The 20,327-nt window shown below is 40.1% G+C and overlaps 1 protein-coding gene across 2 annotated transcripts in view; it reads right to left on the bottom strand.

Annotated features, from left to right (window-relative positions):
• The window catches only part of rnf152 (ring finger protein 152), a 69,384-nt gene extending 59,651 nt beyond the window's left edge, over positions 1-9,733 (bottom strand). For both annotated transcript variants that reach the window (XM_075452697.1, XM_075452698.1), the window contains exon 1: positions 9,398-9,733. The gene's annotated coding sequence lies outside the window, so the exon portion shown is untranslated. The remainder of the gene's footprint in view (positions 1-9,397) is intronic.
• Between the last annotated feature and the right edge of the window lie 10,594 nt (positions 9,734-20,327).

Here is a 20,327-nt window from a genome sequence, read left to right as displayed (position 1 = left end):
TTTACGGTTTATTTGTCCTGGGTCCGCATGAGAAAGTGAACACAGTCACACACACACACCCAAATAGTAATAATAACAGTCCTAAAAAGATCATTCTGGAAGCGATCGTAACATAGCCTAATTTCATTACACCAAGACCTACTACTTGGCGCAGGAAGACTGTGTATTTGTACAAATGTAGTTCTACAAAAGTCCTTATAGCAACATCCACTGAAAGAAACACGAACGGACATGTCTAGTCCTAGTGCTATAGCCAGCCGCTTCAGAAACAGAGAAATGTTATTTTAGATATAGTTCGTGAGGCAGGAACAATACATAACAGTATGTTCACCTTTACAGTTACAACTCAAATACCTTCAACTCCAGCAAGCCGCATTCAAAATTATTGTAATGAAAACGACAAGTTCTACACCGACATCACTGCTAACCTGCACACGGCAACTGCTCAACATTTGTCTATATACTAGCAGCCACATCCACTGATGAAAACGGTGGTTAGCTCATTGGCTGCTAACCAAACATCGTTTTCACAAGTTTTGACTTGGAAAATGTAACGATTTTAGCCGTAACCGCATTCAATTTAGCCGTCGACCGCTAATGGAGAGGGGGTGTGTCTATCAGGCTCCCTGGCTCGGCTCAGAGCCCTTTACGACCTGCCGTGAAGCAGTAGTTCTCGGCTCTCGTGTGTCGCGAGACTTCCAGAGCTAAACAAAGCACGCGGCGCCACAGGCAAAGTTGTAAACGCTGTTTCGGGCTAGGGCCACCAGATGGAGATGGAAATGGAAATGTCACCGTTTTCATCGGAATGGGTCAGCCAAGCAAACTGATGATTGCCAAGCAATTTTTTGACCATGAATAAGTTGCATAGCATGTCTTTAATCGGTGACTTTCCAGTAACTTCTCCAGTTGCAAAGTTACTGTTGTTGGTTTTAAGGCCTTCACCAGCCGTAAAAATGCCAAAGATTAAGAAAAAGTTGCCACAGTTGGTGAGAATCCCCAAATCTGTGGAGACCTTCATCACGAAGGACATATGAAGTTTTTCAACAGTAGGATTTCACCCGAAGCTGGAGAGCTTAGAGCTGCGGAACCAAACTAAAGTTCATGTAAAAGACACTTGGAGGAAAGCTTATCCACATTTACAACCTCATTTATGCAGCCTGTCCACTAAGGGATACACTCCCTTTGTTATAAAGAGTGACAAGAGTGGTGCTGTATTTAGCTGACCCACAGATGACCCAGAAGTATATGCTCGTTGTGCCACATCTGCTGCTGTGAGACTGTGAAAGAACAGGTCATTACCATGTCCTGCACCACATCTCCATCACATGGGATTTGTGCACGTCAGAGGTGACTGACTTGTATGTAATAAACAATATGAACTGGGGTGGGTCACTCAGACTACTGAAAAGGTGGAGCCTTTTATATGAAAGACAGTAGTCAGCACTAAAAGAAAAATGGGAATTCAGGCTCATCTGACTGCATTTATCAGCAAAACTAACATGCAGAACATCTTTCCATGCGTTGAATTGTTCACAGATTATGTAAACCCCTCGTTTGTGTTGAAGGTTATAAAATCGCTGATGCTTTTCTGAGCAACTGTAAGCCAGTAGCAGAGCTCCTTACTATTTTCTCTTTTTTTCCCCCAAACTCAAAGTCATACAAGGACACTGCCGTAAGAGCCAAAAAAAAGGCAGAGAAGCAGAAGGCCTACACCTCCGACTGCCAGGAGAGGAGATTCTGAGCAAACCAGTGCGTGTGCTTTTCAAACTACTCCATCAGTGGTGGAAACTGTTAAAACCTCCATCTGGTCAGAATCAGTATCGGACTCAGAACCAGAGCCAACTGAAAACAAAATGAATGCATCTCAAAAACACTGTTTAGCCCATTTCTATGGCTTAGCTACCATAAATGTGAAGCAAAGAATGTATTCAAAGACCTGAACCCCACTGAGAATCTTTGGGATATGCAGGATAAGACTTCTAACTCTCACATCATCAATACAAGCTCTAGTTGAAAAACCAATGCAACTATGGCACTGTATAACCTTAAAGAAAACACAGAAATTGTGGGCTAAAGGTTCTCCAACAAAATGAGTTTTTCATTCGTATATGCTACTTTTTTTGGCCAGACAATAAGTATGTGTCCCTATGCAAACACATTAATGTCTTCAAAATGTTCAAAACCAGCAATCAGAAGGGTTAGATTATGAATTGGTACATTACCCTTCCATACACATGGATGTATTTAAACATATTTACAAGTTCCTTGTCTTGTTTCAATTAAACTAAGTATGCAGTAGAGATTCCAGATGTTTGTTCTTTCTCTTTTGTTTAAAACAAAGATGGCAGTGTGTCCGTGAAATTTCTCAGCAGATTGTATTTTACTGCAGGTCTAAATCTGCGAGCTTTAACAGAACATATACCGTTTTTGTTTAGTTGATTCAGGTGAGGATGGTGCCATTTGGACTTCATACCCTCTTAGTTTTGAACGGTATATCTAAATCCATCATGTTTCACTTTAAGTGCAAACAGGTTTGTTTTGACTGCCAAATCTTCAATTACAGCAAATCTGTTCAATAAACAAAGAACTTAACTGTAGAGTCATATGATTGTTGTTTAGAGGAATCGTTTATAATCAAACATCCAGTATTATAAAAGCAACGGGGGAAAAATGCAGGAATGTAAACCCCATTTAACTCTTAGTAAGAGTAGTGTAAGATTTTGTTCCTGAATCACTGAACTGATTCAACTCTCCTGCATTCAGTGGGTCATCCTGTCCTGTAACATTCAGATCTTTGGGAGCTTATTAGTATGATCTCTCGGTGAGTCACCGACACCCATCCATGTTCCTTTTTTGCTTTTGACAAACATCCTTTATCGAATAACAGTGGCAAATAAACATTTGGAAGACACAGTGCCCTGAAAACTGGTCAGTGTTGAATCCACAGTTCACAACAAGCTAACGATAAAAGCACAACGGCAGCATCCAGGTTGACAACGTCTGAGATAAATGAAGATAGACAAATGCACTCAGAGCAATTTCTGTATTTTCTTGGCTCCGGTGCCTAACTTTTTTTTAGTTTTGACTGCCACCGTAATTGGTACAGCTCCAAAAAACAAACTACTCTTTGCTCGTCCAAAGCAAATTCGTGATCCGAAATGTACGAAAACTGAAACCATAGGAATCAATGTAAAATGGATGATTGCCTATTTAAACTTTTACAACAGCACTTTGCACACAAGTTCATAAACAAAATGAAAATCATTAAACCGAACACAAAAAAAGAAACGCGATACATACCAACTGAATAAAGAATAAAGTTCTAAATAAGAGAGACGATGTCTTTACGTTTCATTATGCTGACTAGTTTCTTTAAGTCCCATGGTGGCTTATGGAATAATGAAAATAAAAGAGATAATGCACAACACAAGAAATATCATCAAAATCAGAGAGCAAGGGCTGCCGAGAAGCTTGTTCGACAACTGAGTTATTGTACGGCAGCCCCGTTTATAAAGCATTTATAGATCTAGCTCAAACCATTGTGTACAAATCAAGTTTGCTAGCACTCAAAAACACCAAATGCTATTCTAGACTGGCGACATTTAGATGATCATAAACATTGATCTGTGAAGATAAACGGTCTCTCTGCACTATGGTCCTCAGAATAAACCAGACAGATGTTTGCAAATATACTGGGAAAAGACATTTAAAGTGATTAAATTATGCAGCTCTGTAGTTGTAAAAAAAAAAACAAAAAAAAAAAAACACTTCCTTCTCAGCTGGTTCTTTATAGAATAAACTTAGAACTGGCTCCAACACCAGTCCTGAACCAACACCGGAACTGATTTGGTCAAAAAGGGGCAATGATGACAATTTCTGCTCGATATGATTGGAGATTTTCAGCTTGAGGCACTCACAGCCTCACAAAAAAATAGTCCGCAACTCCATCCATTTTTCTATACCCGCTTAATCCAATGTAGGATTGGATTCTAATAAGCTTGAATTGGACTGTATCAATGAAGTGCCTTGTGATGACATTAGTTGTGATTTGGCGCCAAATAAATAAATTGAATTGAAAAAAAAAAACATGCTTGACGCAGGATTTTTTCCACTTGTTTAAGCCATTTGAAACTCAAAAACCTTCAGTTAAGTACAACCAGGCTATGAAGGCACAGAAAGAGGAGATAATAGTGCAAAAGTAAGCAAATAACTCAAAATAAGCATTGCAGGAGTCATTGCAGTTACACTCCATTTGACAGGAAACAGGTGGAAACATTACGTATGTGTTTAGCCAAAGGAAGTCTTAAAGCAACTGGTTAAAAAAGCTTGACCCAATATGACGCCATTACTGACAGAAAATACTGTCTGAGATAAGTTTTATTAGTTGAAAATACTTTAAAGGCTCTAGAGTTACAAAGTTATGTTGCTTTAGTTGTTTAGGTTGTGTGTTCAGACAGAGGCTTCTTCAGCTCAGCTGCAACAAAGACCTCCTGTGTTTTCAGTCTTTGTGGTGCAAAATACCTATTTTGATATTGTTAAAGTATTATTTGATTAAATTATTGTTTAACTTTAGTGTGAAGCTGTTATGTTATACTTTTAATTCAGATTTCATGGGGAAAGAATGAAGGAACCTGCTTTTGCACTTATATTCAACACATGCCGTGTCACTACTATTGCACTAAATGCTGTTGCACACTTCCAATTAGTTAGTCTGTAATCAATTAAGACAGCTCATTGGAAATTGAGGATGGAAACTACCCTTAACTCTGTTTGCAATGATAAATGCTGCCGTCTGCAAGCTGTAATCACCAATAAAATGTAGTTTTTTTTCCTACATCATCCTAATTATTGCAGATTTCCCTGAAATATTGTGGTAGGATTTTGAGGCTATATCGCCCACTCCTTCTGTAGAGCACCAATTAGGCACAGCAGCAGCACAGCTAATCTGAACACACCTGCTGAGACACCAACATGAATGTCTGGATGAAGAACAACAACGTCACACAGATAATGAAGTCTTTTTCCCAACACAGCACAGCAAACAGGTCGGTGGGAGCCCGATTCATTACGAAATATTTACGACTTTACGGTGGGTTTGACAGCTTTGGTAAAAGACGTGGTAAAAGGCAACAACTACACTGTATCTAACCAATTTATGTGCGCCAGACTTGTGTATTAAAGTAAAGAATTAAGTCAAACAAGAATGCTCAAATGTATGTTTTCCTGTGTTGTGAAGAACAATATTTGTGATTGCCTAATATTTTTCTAAATGTGTGCATCTGAGCGTAGCTAACCAAGGCCACATTTATAGAAATACATTTTTCTTACCGACAATAAAAAAAAGATCTTTTAACAGCTCCATTAGGTGGCATTAAACTGAACTAAATAGTTACGTTTCAAAATGTCTCATCCCTGAATCACATTGTATTCCTTGTATATAGAAACGTATCAAATCATCCTATATGGGAAACACACACCCCGTGTGTATGACCCATTTATAGTCATACATAGGGGTGTGTGTCAACTACAGCTAAATCTAACATGCTAATAAACTTACTATAACCTTTTAAACTGAAAAGTAACAGATACACTGAACATGTTCTTGCCTTAAAATGATAGATATTCAGTCCAACCTTTTATCATCTTTACAACACGTGCTTTTATCGGGTCACAACAATGACTCCAAATCAAATGTAGGATTCGGTTAAAAGAGATCATCCTCCTCCTCTTCATCATCATCTTTAAGGCCTTTGAACAGAACAGCTGCAAAATACATTGTGAACTTATAATGCCTCGTATCCCCGCTAAATCCCTCAGGTCTTACGATCAAGGCCGGGTTCCTCTGAGAGTCGGGGCAGCAGCTCCCCTGGGTGTTTTAAACAACAGTTAAAGATCCATCTCTTTTTCAAAGTGTTTTTTTGTGTGTGACTTACGACACTTAGTTGTTTCATTTCTTTAACGACTGAACAAATTGAAGCTAATTTTAAACATATTAGAAGCAGAAATGTCTGGTTGTAAATGCTGCGATTGGCCATTCTGCCCCCATTTAGCCTGCGATGACTGCGCTGGTTTTGACGCCTTTTTTTATGATATCAACATCTTTTGTTTAGTGCATGTGTTGTGGTTTTTTTTTGTTGATGACCAGAGCTGTAGCCAATACTGGTCGGGATGATCTTGGAGAAGAGGTTTTGAATCTCAAGAGTTTTTATTTCCTGGTTAAAATAAGATTAAAAATAAAAATAAGGTGTTGTTCAGTGTGTTGTTTTCTTGTTTCGTTACAGCATTCTAAATGCTCGTGACCTCTGATATGGAAGCATAACTGAACATTCATTATAACAGAACAAAAACAAATAATCATGATTGCTCTGGCCAATCTTGAGATCCTGATTATTTAGCAGAAATATTTGCCGACTTTGGAAACATCATGCTCTTTCTTTCTTATCTTTAAAAGAAAAGCCTGCATCAAAGGGCATTATCTTGAAACAAAAAGCAGAACCTGACTGTCTTTGAACTACTATGCAACTTGCACTTTACTTATTTTAAATGCTTATTTTATGTTTAGATATGTCTTTTTAACCTAATGTTTAGCTATGTGTCATTTTTTACCATATGTCTTTGTCTTCACCGTGGGATGGTGGGAGATGTAATTTTCGATTGCTTTGTATGTCTGGTACATGTGAAGAATTGACAATAAAGCTGAATTGAATTCAATTGAAGAACTTATCTGAACTATGTTGCTTTCAAAATTGTTGGACGCCATCCACAACTTAAATTTAATTGTAATTGCAAAACCTTAATAGATGAACATTTTCAAGAAATTAAACTAAAAACTTTAGGACCTGCTGGTGCAAGCCAAACCAAGGACCTTGATTTCCTCTAACTTCAGTATGAGTAAAGTACATCAATGCCCTCACTGGCTTTAATTTAATGTAAAAATGGCGGCAGTTTGGGTCATATGGCTCCTACTTCCAACCATGAACTTTTGTTGCATGTCATACTTCTAGAGCCATTTGTTTCCCATCTGCTTCTTCGTCATTGACTGTCCTTTGCAGAGCAAAATGACAAAGACCTTTAACCACAGATTTTGAATTTCTAAGCCTCACCACAGCCCATTAAAAGGCCTCCTGTGGAACATTTGATGGAAATCATACCAAATCTGGGACTATAAACACAGCAAACAAAAGGTCGAAGACTTGGGAATGATTGGAGCCCAGAAACAGAGTTTCTACCAAGAGTCGTCTGGCTGGTTGACCTGGGAGTGACCACAATCTTTACATAACAGTGACCTGCTGATTGTCACTCCACAGTGAGACACAAAGAAATCCTTTACTGCTCACAAAGCAGTAAAGGTGTATAGCTTGTAAAACAGGACTCAAACTGACACAAACCCTCATTTGAACACTCTAATCCTGCAGGCAATTATGCTGACTGAGAAATAAGTGCAAGTTGACACATCTTAAATGTTGGATGGAATCCTGCAGCAATAAAAAAAAACTGAGAGGGGATAACAAGGTTTTTCAAATTTAAACAGTAAGAAGACCTAACCAAGGATGCAGCAGTCACTGGGTGAGACTACAACATCAATTTACATTCCTGGAAAACTTCAGTGAATACTCTTTATCTTCAAACATCTGCAACAGAAGGTACATAGATGGCCTGTGGCACAACTGCAGTGTTTACCCGTATCTAAAAGCACAGTGAAGAGAGAGCCACCAACAAACAGCACTGATCCTAATCCAGCCCTCATTACTTTAGATTTCCCTCCAAGCCGCCAGACTTTCTTATAATCTTTTAAAGTGGTCTTGAGCAATAGTTCTCCAGTTCTTTCTGAAGGCCTTTCAACGTTTTTCTTTGGACATTGGCTGCTTTTCCCCTCATTTTATGTTTATTAAGCCACTTAACACCAATCTGTGAATCATTCAAACATAAAAAAGGCTCCTAACTCAAGGGATGAACCAGTGTTGTGTCGACACAGAACAGACAACTTAGCAAAGAAACTGTTTTAAATTGGATCTTTAGGCACTTTGTTACTAGCAGCCTGTCACAGAGACACATCATTTGTTTCATCTATGAAAAACAGCAAAGATAACACAGTGTGACAGACAGAAAACAGGATTTTTGCAGCAACAAGGTGATTCCCAAAGAGCTGTTAGCTGAAAACTTGGCATATCTCAGCATGGTGTGCAGTGTGCCCTTAAAACATTTGAGGAAACTGGACAAGTGGAGGACAAAAGAAGAAGAAGTGTCAGGCCTAAAGAACTATCTACACCAGATGAACAGGATCTGAAAGTGATGTCCTTAAGAAAGAGGAAAACATCCAGCAAAGACCTGACACAGGAGCTGAGAGATGCATCTGGACCTTCAGCTGATCCATCTGCTGTTGGCCCAAGCCTCATCAGAAATGGGCTCCATGGAAGGGTGGCTGTCAGGAAGCCGTTCTTAAGGAAGGGAAACAGGGAGAAAAGGCTGAGCTGTGCCAAAGGACACAAGAAGTGGGCTGAAAATCAGTGGCAGCAGGTCTGATGGAGGGATGAATCCTCCCCAGAGCCCGGAGCTCAACATTACTGAAGCAGTGTGGGATCATGTTGGCAGAGAACGGAACAAAAGGCAGCCAACATCCAAAGAAGAGCTTTGGGATGTCCTTCAAGAAGCCTGGAGAACTATTCCTGAAGACTCCTTAAAGAAAGGACAGAAAGCTCGTCTGAGAGGGTTCAGGCTGTGCTGGAGGAGAAAGGTGCTCAGAACAAATATTGACTTGTTTGTTCTTCCTTGTATTCTGTATTTTCATTTATGTTTTTAAAAAAAAAAATCGTTGCACCACTTCCTGTTTTTCTGTCAATATATGAAGAAATGAGTGGTGGTTGGAGACCTTTGCAGAGCACTGTATTTCAGTGTTTAGTCCACTTCAAGTCCAGAGGTGGTCGAAATCAATTTTATACTAAAGAAACAGATCGCAATGGAAGAGAAATGGCAACAGTGTAGCTGACAGGTTTCAATGAACCACAACAAATTCCTATTTATAAAAATGCAGAAGTAAGACAAAGCTCAAGAGAACCAACAACAAAGTGATGACCGGTCATGACTTAGAAGGCACAACAATCCAGATAACACATAAAAAGGTTAAATATTCATTAAAAAGCATCATTCGAGAGCTGTATTTTCTAAAAATGTGCACCTAATTTAAATCAAAATCCTGTATTTTGTGTCGTATGGATCATTAAACACAATGGACGTGCTAAAGTCAGACAAAGCCACACAGGGATGCTGCTTCCCACCTTTCACGGCAAAACAAAGAAATCCGCCCCTCGGAAATAACTTGTTTCTTCAATGTTCCTCAGTGAGAGTCAATGTAAAGGCACGATGCCAACGCTACAGAGGAGGAAAAAACAGCGCTCACCTTTTGTTGGTTCCTCTGTCTGCTGTCTGTCAGAGGGAATGCGCTCTGCTCCGCGTTTAAACTGGGCAACAACAGCGGTTGCGAAACTGTTGGTGCGCGCTTCGGCTTGTTTGGTGGGCGGCGTGGCTCCTCACTGTTTTCCACCCATCGAAAACACAGCGGAGCCCTCCCACTCCTTCCACTCGCGCTGTACTTGCTCAGCCTCCTCCTGAGGGCGAATACGCCCCGTCACTGACAGAGAAGGGGAGAGAAATGATGTATAAAAATGCTTCACGGGCTGCGGACAAGACGTGAAACGGGCGGAGATGTGAGCAGCTGGAGCTGGCAGCCAGGACTCCTGCTGCACCGCTGCGCTCCGGTGGCTTTGGTGGCTGTGATTGCACTGCAAAAAATATCCATCCTGGCGGGGCTTTGTGGTCCTGCTCACAGTTTTTAAGTGGGAACAGGAGCGAACAATTTGTTCCTTTTGCCAAATGCCATTCCTCTTAATATTTATTTTGTTATATTGGGCCACTTTAAAGCCAATAATAGCCCAAAAACCTAGTTTCACCGCTGGTCCCCCAAGTATATTTATAGAGCACGATGCTGTTACTCTGATTGGCCCAAATTGGCCTTCTAAAATCCCCTCGGGTGGCCCCCAGGAATCCATACATTCCTTCTTTTCAACCCAAAAGTCATCCATTTTGATGAACTAAATCGCCCATCTGCTTACCCAAGCATCTGTCTTGAAACACAGCTGTCCTTTTGATTCCTTCAAGTGTCCTACATTTCTTCATTTTGGGCCAGTTACCCTTCTCATAACTTATTTTTGTTGATTAAATGCTCCACAGGTCACCCAAGTACATTTCCTGTTGCTAAAACACAAGTTCTTAACGCAACCCGTGGCCTACTTTTCCGTCTAAAGCTTTCAGTGTACCTCACATGTGTTTTTGTGCTGCACACTCCTCTGGGTGCTCCAGTTTTACCTTCTAAGAAATCCGAATTACCCTCTTATCGGCATTGGAGCCCATGCTGAGTGCTTTTAAAGCCCCCCTGCGTATCTAGTGACAAAATATTGCACTGTGCCAATGAAAATTTTCAGATCCTTTGTCCAGAATCTGGCTTTTTTTACACCAAGTCTTTTCCTGTGTTTTCTTAGAAGTATGTTTCAGGTTATTGTCACAATTCTCATCCTAGACCCTAGCCTTTCTTTTTACAGGGGGGAAGGTTGGTCAGCCTGCCAGATGGCCCCCGATGGCCCAACTGAGGGGCTGGACAACCACTACTCATTGATCCCCCAAAGGAAAGGAGCATCTTAACACGATAAAACAGATGTGTAGGGCCAAGGGCAGGTTGCAGAGCTGGGTTTCTTTGAAAAGGGTCATTATTTGGGATTGTTCCATCATTTCCGACACCAATCTTTTCTCACTAACTGTTATGGTGGTGCCTGATGCTGCCATCATCATGTTTGATTGGAGGGATGCTATTAATGAGATTAAGTTATTTGTCATGTTACTTTAGAAGTCAAGCCTTATTGGTCTTGGAGGAGATCGGATGGGGAGGAGTTGGAGGATCCAAATGCTGGCCTGCTGCAAGGCATACTTGAAACTGTTGGTGATCTTGGCCCTTTATTTCAATCTTTGTTTCTTCTGAGCAGAGGATTTAACTCCTTATTGTCCAGGCTTTAGCTTATTCACTCCACAGAATTCTCTAACTTTCATTCACTTTGGAATGAAGGGCAATTAGGTGAGTCGTTTAGATGACTTTTAGCAAACTCCCAGCAGCTGTTGTTTATCTTTTAGTGAGAAAAAGCTTCTGTGTAGCCACCGATTATTGAACTGATTCTCTCATCTCCACAGAGAAAGTCCTTGTTGCATACCTGTCTGACCAAGTCCCTTTGCCCTTGATACAATCATAATGAAATGGATTTAATTAGTATATAGTTTGATTATTAAGAACTTGATTGCTCTGGATTATAAATAATTGAATTGAATTGGATCCAAACAATTTGATTTGATTAAAATGCATTGAATTGGACTTGTTTTGTCTGTAAAGTGCCCTGAAATTACGTTTTTGTGAATTGGCGTTATATGAATAAACCGAATTGAACTGAATTTGATTGAAATCTTAAAAGATTCATAAAGAGTTAGTCAGAACTGTAAAATGACAGCATGTGACGTTCCTCTCTCTCAGGACAAAAAATCGCAATTTAAAAACCTAATTCAAGACTGAATGTTTTTATAGACATTTTTTGCAGTGTATTCCTGCCTCAACCACATAAACATTTATCATAACAACATAAGGAAATCTATTTGTAGAAGAGGTTGCTGTTTGATATAACAGGTTAGGGAAGAATATTGCAATATGCCCTCAAAGGAAATTAGAAGATAGTAGAAATAATGTTGTTAAAAAGTGTTAAAGGAGTATTATAATCATCTTCTGCCAGTTAAGGAGCCTTGATATGCTTAGAAAATGCCACCAGACTGAACACCAGGATTACATGTGGTGACTGGGGAGAAATTAAAAGCGGCCCCAATTACATTTTCTAAGTAAACAATGACAATATATGCAGAGAAGAGTGTGCACATAATGTGCTTTTGAGGGCTACCTGGGCAGCACATCTGAGTTGAGCAGCAGTGTAAGCAGTCTTTGAAATATTTGCTTTAATTATGGAAGATAATAAATTAAAATTTGTGATGCATCAAGCCTCTGAAAAGGCAGCTCACCCCAGGAGTCCATAAATGTCTGATACTGCTTCAGGCGGCGGGACACTTTGGGAAATCTTCCACCAAGACCGAGTTAATGAAAATAGATATGCCTCTGAAATGCTAATGTTGACTTTTGGTGCCTATGTCTGGCTGCAGCTCATGGGACTTCCCGGCTCAAATACATCCGTGCGTCTATGAGAAAGACTAATCTTTAGCTTATCCTCACATGAATGCAGAACCTTTTTGGACTAATTGATCTGCAGAAAACAACAGATTGTCTTTGAGATCATTTGTGAAGAGCAATCAAAGAAAAGCCTTTTATTATGTTAAGAAGCTGCACAGCTTCACTCTGTTTGCATATGAAGCATGCTCTCCATCCACATCCACACTCGTTTCATCCGCCCACGTGTAGCCAAGCCAATAGCTATTAAAGGAACCACATGCAATGCTCAGCCTGCTTGTCAGGACTGCCAGTCATCAGCGCAGAATGACAAAGATCTTACCTTTAGCAGCTGAATTGACAGTTGGAGGACATGTTCCCTCCCCCTTGCCGTAGGCTAAATGAACTCACAGACAAGATGAAACCTGCAGTCTTCATCTCACATGATCGATAACTCTGCAGCTGCTTATCCGACACACAGTTTTGTAACATGCGCTGTTGTGGTGACAGATCCAAATCAAAGAACTGCCAAGATCAACTGAAAACGTCCTCTGAGGTAAACATGGATGTCTTTCTGCTGGAAAACATCAGTTAACATCTTCAGTAGGGTTCGGACAAAGCTATTTGTTGTGTTATAAAATGGTGGCTGTGGAAGATTTGCCGATTCTAAAGTCAGTTCTTGCCATGACTTGGCCAACAGAGTGACCTAACACCTCCAATCACATTTGTATGTCTTTCGTGAGATGTCCAGGATGCTCTAGGGCGGTTTCCAGCCAAGTGTAGAGTAGCTGGGAATTAGCACCTGCAAGTCTGAAGCCATTGTCCTCCGTCAGAAAGGGTGGATTGCCCATTCCAGAGAGGGAGATATGGCAATCTGTTCACGGAGTACCCTGCCTCCGACCTGTTGGAAGTTGGGAGAGGCTGCAGCACCCCTGCGACCCTGAACTGGATTAAGCTGGAATAGAAAATGGATTAATGGAAGTCTGAGGCTAATGGGCATTGAGTGTCTGCAATAAAACAGAACCTGTACCATCAAATTTACCAGTAGAATTATGTTCCAACCCTTAACTCATGAGCCATGTCTAGCGACCAAAAGAGAGTGATGATTAATAGAAAGGACCTACGTTAGCTTCCTCTGTGGGGTGTCTGGCTTTATGGGATACCCTTAGGGGTTGGGTGAGGAATCTGGACACCCAGGATGGGTTTGAATTAGACATGCTGCTCCTCCACATAGAAAGGAGTCATATGAGGTTGTTTGGATGCCTTAAATCAATAATTATGTGTTGCAAAAATGATGATATATCAAACACACTCATGTCTCTCCAGCTCTGAAAGCCAGATACATGCAGTTCAATTTTCCAGGTGAAAAGTTTTGCATCATTGCCTAAATCTTCCAGATCAGACTAAACATTAAAATCATCTTTAGATTGTTTTCCCAGTTATATTTTGCTGCATTACAATTTCTCGCTGGATTATAACAAAAGTAAATAGTTCATGAGCTTTATCAGAGTCAGCAGGATGATGTTGGAGTGGATGGCATCCGTACAAACTGCTTAAATGTGACACCAGAAACGTGCATGGGCGTTAGGCAACACAGATACTTGGATTAAAGGGCAGGTCTCAAGTGGACTTTTTCACTCTTACACAACGATCTATCCATAACTTTTTTAAAGAACTGCTGCCAGACTCTAAACATAGCCAAATGTAACATTTATGCAACTGAAAATAGTAATCTAGTCATAATTATGACATAACTGACATAATTAGGGCTTGATTAGTTATTTTTAAGGCGGTTGTTTATTGAGTTGGTCTAAGGTTCTCCAAATACACTCAGAGAGGAATGATAAACAAGTTTATGGTTCATCAAGTTTCAAATGATCAGTTCATCTGGTTGGATTAAGGATTATAAAGAAATAAACAGAGGAGTAATTGAAGACTGCTGTACTCTGCCAATGCCCCATCCTGCACAACTATACACCAAATGAAATGCGTTCTTTAATTTGTCTTTACTCTCCCTGACAACCAAGTTTTATAAAACTCATCTTGGTAGTTTTTTATGTAAAGCTGCTGACAGACAAATGGACAAACTAACTGCACTGAAGACACACCTCAACCTCAAAGGAGCGAGTTGTGGCAAATTTGAGTGATTTATCATGATTAATAATGTGGGAATCATTGAAAGTGGAAAATTCAGCATCCTACAATCCTAATGTAGAGTTGAAATACTTACATGTATTGAATATTTGATACACTGAGTTTTGGACTGTTAGTTGGGCAAAACCAGTAAAAGATGTGAAAATAAAAAATATTTGTATTTAATCCATCTTCATTCAAACTTGACATACTTTTCGAGTAATGATGTTGGCTGGAATAGAGCATTTTAACCTGCTGGATTTCCCTAATTTATCCAGCTGTTCAAACCTACAACTACTATCTAGTTAGAAGAATGTCTCTGAATATTCTTGGGCTAAAATGTTAAAGAGAAGTCAACAGCTTCTACTGAAGTGAGAAATGCTACTCATGACATTTTCCTGTGCAGACTTTTTTTTTTATTATAGTTTTGACAAACTATTCTTTTCAACCTGCTTGTATTTGAGCCTTTTTTTATTGTAGCAGTGACTGTTGCTGAGTAAAGGCCAACAGAAAACCCACCAGGAGACCGACAAAAAAAAGAGAAAAAATAAGAGAACTATCTTGTGATTATTCTGTGGCTGTTAAAAAGTGGATTTAGGCAGTTTTCTCTCTTCATGCAAACCCAAATTGACTGGAAATTAGGTCAGCTGCGTGACACTTCTGCGGCACGGCTCCTGACGACTTTCACATCACACATCATCTGCCACCTGGTACCATTCAGGCTGAAGAGAGTATAAATTAGGGAGGTGGATTTTCTCCTCCTGTTCACAATTTCAGATACCAGAGTCGAGCGAACGTTGTTGATTGTGTTCACAGGCAGCGGTGGCATGCTTCAAAGGGTCCTCTTCTTTTCCCCTCATTATGTAGACTCTGTCTTCTGCGCTTCCATAAACTTCTTATTGCCTCTTGTGCTCCCAGATGTCTGGATGCCGTGCAGAGACAATCCTCAAAAAAGCGAGATTCACTCCTGAGCTTTATATCCCTCACAGGATTTCTCTCCCACACAGACCCCCCCCCCCCCCACCATCCTCCATCCTCCATCCTCTCTGCTCTTGTAATGTAAAGTGCATCTCAAGTGGAAGTTGAATAAGTGGAAAGTGAGCGTGTATGTCTCCTTCCGCGCCTTTAAGAAAAGTTGATTTTTCTGTTCATTCAAAGAAGTTTGTTCAAAGTTGTTTTTGGAGGCTGTGAGTCATCCTCAAAAGTCTGGGAAGGAAAGACAAAACCATGTTGGAGAAGCCTCTTTTATTTCCTGAAGGAGGATGTCAGCAATATGGTTTACAGTTTACAAATATTACATATTTTGAGAATTTACTTTCTGCTGGAGGGGAATTTACTTTCTGCCTCTTTTCTAACCCAGATTTGCTCATAAGCTAATTACCTGCAACTTTCCAAATTTGAGGCTCGAGCACGAAGAACCGCTTCTCACCACCATTGGGAAGTTGTTTAGAGGTGACAGCACACGCATATGGTTCTTCGCTTTTTTGTTTTATTCACTGGCTCCTGGCACTTTTCATGTGCACAATTAAACAATATGAATGCCCCCCTTGCGAGTCTGAAAACAGGCATCATCACATCTGCCCCTCTGCGTGACAGCTGGGCCCTCTCTGCCTTCTGCCCTGGTGATTATTCAGACTGATTTCCAACATGGAACTACTTCTGACAGATCATAACCTGAGATTGAATTATTTCTGTCTGTGAAATCAGAAACTGTATCCAGCAGCAGTGTTAACCTAAAACGAAGAGGGTAAACGGGTAGAAAGAAGTCTTAATTAGTCTGTTCAGGTTTTAGTTGATTATTTTTGTATTCTCGTTTATTCTTTGCCTTTTAGCCTTGGTTTCCATGTTATGTCCACTTTACTTATCTGATTATCATCATTGCTTTTGTTTTTGTTCAGTGCTCTGGTTTAGTTGTTCTTAGTCTCTGTTTTGTTATTTTGTCTAAGCTTGATTCGTTTATGTATTCTGTTTAGTTTTCAGTCCTCTTTAATGATTAGCTAAGAGTTTGTAATCTGTTTCTGTCGTGTTTAGTTTCTAGCTTTTGTTTTCCCAAGTTCTTAGTTTAGTATCATGTGTTTAACTCTATTAATGCACCTGTTTCTCTTTAGCTTGTACTCCACATGTTCTGTTTTGTCTCTCTTTACTTTCAGTCCTTGGTTTAGATGTTTGGATGTCCAAAGTCGGTCCTCGAGGGCCGCCTGTCCTACAGGTTTTAGATGTTGCCCTGCTTCAACACACCTGATTCAGGCACTTTTCAAAAGATTGACTAGTTCTGCACAATCTGCTAATGATGCATTGATCGGAATCAGGTGTGTTGAAGCAGGGAAACATCTAAAACCTGCAGGACTGCAGCCCTCAAGGATCGGATGTGGACATCCCTTGATTAAGTTATTCAGTTTGTGTCTCTAGTTGTCCTCAGTGTTGTCTTGTCCCTTAGGTTTCCATGCACACCTATTTCCTGTTAATCACTCACCTTTTCTCTCAGTCGGTTGCCAGTTTGTTGTCTTTACCCTCTAATTTTCCTGTCTTGTTGCTTCTTTGCACTTGCTTTTTGTTTGTTTTTGGATTTCCTGTTTTTCATCGCCCTTGGTTTGTTTAATAAAGACATTCTTGGTTAGTTTGGCTTCGACCTGTCTGCATTTCAGTCCACCATAATTACCTTTTTCCAAGGATAAGAACAGCATCTACGTTGAATGTTTGGGGCAGAGGAAGAGCAGTCATCTGCTAATCGGGAGGGTTTGTGGTTCGCTTTCCCGGTCAACGTGTCCAAGTGTCCTTTGGCAAGACTCTAAATCCACATATATAGCTTTACATGTGTTCATCGGCACCGAGAACACAGCTTAGCCTAAGAAGTACTGTGCAGTCCACAGTCTTCTTTTTTAAGATTATCAGCCGATTGAAGGTACACACTAAAAGCATCATTTGTTGGCCCATGAAAAGATATGTAGAAATTTCCCTTTGAGCTACTAATGTTTCCATTCTTGACAAGAGTGGACATAATGATGCCTCTCTTGACTGGGTCAGAAATGCTACATTAGAGGGAAGATGGGGTAGATTGGTGGGGTTCAACGTTCAAGCAAAAACAGTGCTAGTTATGGGTGCCAATGCCGAAGGCATTAGACACACATCTTACTCCTGTGCCGGATTATTATTCTGTTTCCGCCCTAAAGTTCGGCGACTAACTAGTCTGGCAGTGATGGTCCCACCGACATAAAATCGACATAAAATCGGGAATAGTGTGCAATGACTTTTCTCTCTCATTAGTCAAAAGGAATTCCCGCAAAATGGGAAAATGTCGGAAAATTTAAACAGGAAATCCTCATCAAAAAGTTAAAAAATGGCGATTTTGGGCCTTAACGAGCTTGAAAAAGGCATTTTTAGTGGCCTTATAACTCAGCCATACAGCATCGTACAGACCTCATTCAAAGTTTGTAAGTGACACGAGACTCTCGGCTATAACTAAATCGAAGGGCTTGAATATATTCAATACGGCTTGGACACGACGGCAGTTTACAAAATGTCAGATCTGGCGTCTCTCGCACTCAAGCTTGTCAAACAAAACTCCCTCATGTCTGAAATATCTGGCCGATCTGGACAAATTTTATCACAAAACGTAGGTATTTTTGTCCTCTTTCACACAATGTCACACTCATTGACCTCTGCCACACAGATTTATCACAAATTGCCTCTGAGCGCAAAGTTCCGTCCCTCAATCCCATTATAAAAGGCTAAAATCCTAAATTCAGTGTTTAAATGTGATTTTAAAACTGCCATTTAAAACGAGCCCGAGGGGTTAGCCGAATGAAAATTACACCGCTGGATTCGGCCGTCCCTTGTGGCGCTCACGGTACAAAAATGATTCGGATTCGAGCTTTGCTTTTCGAGCTGTGACCGCTTGTTCGAGAAAGTAGGCGGAAATCAGAAATGCCCCTTTTTTAACAGGTAATAGTGTGTGTCATTTGCAGCACCTGTCAGTTGGAGCCTGTGCGCATGCTGACGAGCTGTCTCCTAGCAACAGCCTGCTCAGGGCTGAGACAGACTGCTTAGGAGGAAAAAGCCAAGATGGAGCACTTAAGCTTATTTAAAATGGCATGAAAACTGTTTTTTACACCGGACCTTGATAAAAATGACATAAATGTCTCCCCCATTTAGGGGCTGGCAGAAGCACAAAATTGAATTGGAAAATCTATTGAAAAGCACAAAATGAGGCCATTTTGAAAATGGCATTAAATCTGTATTTTAACCTGGACCTTGATAAAAAAAATGACAAAACTGTCTTCATCAGACCTCTCTTAGGAATTTTGGGTCTCACAGAGACCCAAAATTCTATGGGAAAATCGATAGAAATCGATTGAAAAGCACTTAACGAGCCCCAAAATGCATTTTAAAATGCTAAAAAACCTTTTTTTTAAAACAGGACCTTGATAAAAATGACATGGCTGTCTACAGCAGACATGTCTTTGGAATTTTGGGCATGGAAAAATCGATTGAAAGGCACTTAACGAGCCAAAAATGCCAAAAAATGCCCTGTTTTGGAGGCCTCATAACTCAGTCATACGACATCACAGAGACCTCATTCAAAGTTTATATGTGACAGGAGACTCTCAACTTTATAGGGATTGTTCCAGGCATATGCCTCAGGATTAAAACTCATGCTTATAGGAGAGAAAAAGAAGACACTTTTGCCTAAATGCCAGAAACTGCCCTATTTTGGAGTTGCCATAACTCTGCCATACGACATCGCAGAGACCTCATTCAAAGTTTATATGTGACAGGAGACTCTCGACTTTAACTAACTAAACATTTTTTTATTATTGGGCGGGCAGTAGATTGGCACCCATCAAAATTTCTTCAGGAATTTTCTAGTTTTAATTTTCTACCTTTCGTTTTGACGCACTAATGGTTAGCAGTTGTAACTGAAGCTATATGGTTTGGTTTAGATGTTTAAAGATACATGGTTGGATGGAGAAAACTACAGTTTACAACTCATTTATTGCAGTTCCTGTCATGTGATGCTGTCAAAAAGCAACTTTACTTATTAGATACAAATCAATCAATTTTATCCCCTTAAGTCAGAGGGTCTTGTCAAATAGAGAAATTAATCATCTCCTTTCGCTGAAGTATGAGAGTTTTCTATATCCTTGGCAAAGGTCTGTGTATTCGGTGAACTTTTCTTTCAACAGGTAAGTTTTTGTGAGGTATAGAATTAGGATAAAGTATAAGACGGTGCAGAAAAAAACTAAATAAAAGTAGTTAAATTACAGAATAGGCTAAAAACTTGTTACATTTGGCCTAAGCAAAGTCAAAAATTATCCTTAGATTGTTGCTTGACCCTTTAGTAGAGAAGCTGGACATTGGACAGTGACTCCTGTCCACAGAACTTACTTAAACAGCTGAAAGAATAGAAAAACTGTGAAATTCCCTCTTCACTTCACTTCACTTCACATTCATTTATTTCTTCAGTGGGAAGTCTGTTCGTAACCAGCTCCAAAAAGAGTAAATCAATGGGGTCGATAAGAGGTGCTAGAACCGTTTTCTATTCCAGTCTTGCTTTGATGATGATGATCAGGATCTTGATTACCTGAGTGTACACTCGATTGTAGGCTTCTAATGGCTTTCAAAAAAGACAAAGCTGCACTTTGTAAAGTCTTTGAAATAGGACGGGCCTTGTCAAGCAGTTATAATATATTCATAGCAGAAAAAATGGCACACAGAAAATTACACTATTTATTTAGTTGGTTGTGCCTTTCAGAGTCACTGTGTATAATTTCCTGGGCCACTGGTTTCATATGACAGGGTCATGATGACCTCTTGTTCAATGACCTCATCATGTTTTTCCAGAGGCAGCGTATGCAGGCTTGTGGGAATGGATGCTGCTGTTGCCATGAAATGACTTCTAAAATTAGTCCTGCCTCACTTTATGGGGAAATATTTCTACATTTTCAAGCAA

This window comes from Odontesthes bonariensis, chromosome 20, assembly GCF_027942865.1.
Source record: "Odontesthes bonariensis isolate fOdoBon6 chromosome 20, fOdoBon6.hap1, whole genome shotgun sequence".
Taxonomy (NCBI): Eukaryota; Metazoa; Chordata; class Actinopteri; order Atheriniformes; family Atherinopsidae; genus Odontesthes; species Odontesthes bonariensis.
The sequence above is the reverse complement of the archived record's forward strand: the minus strand, read 5'-3'. Positions and strand labels throughout refer to the sequence as shown.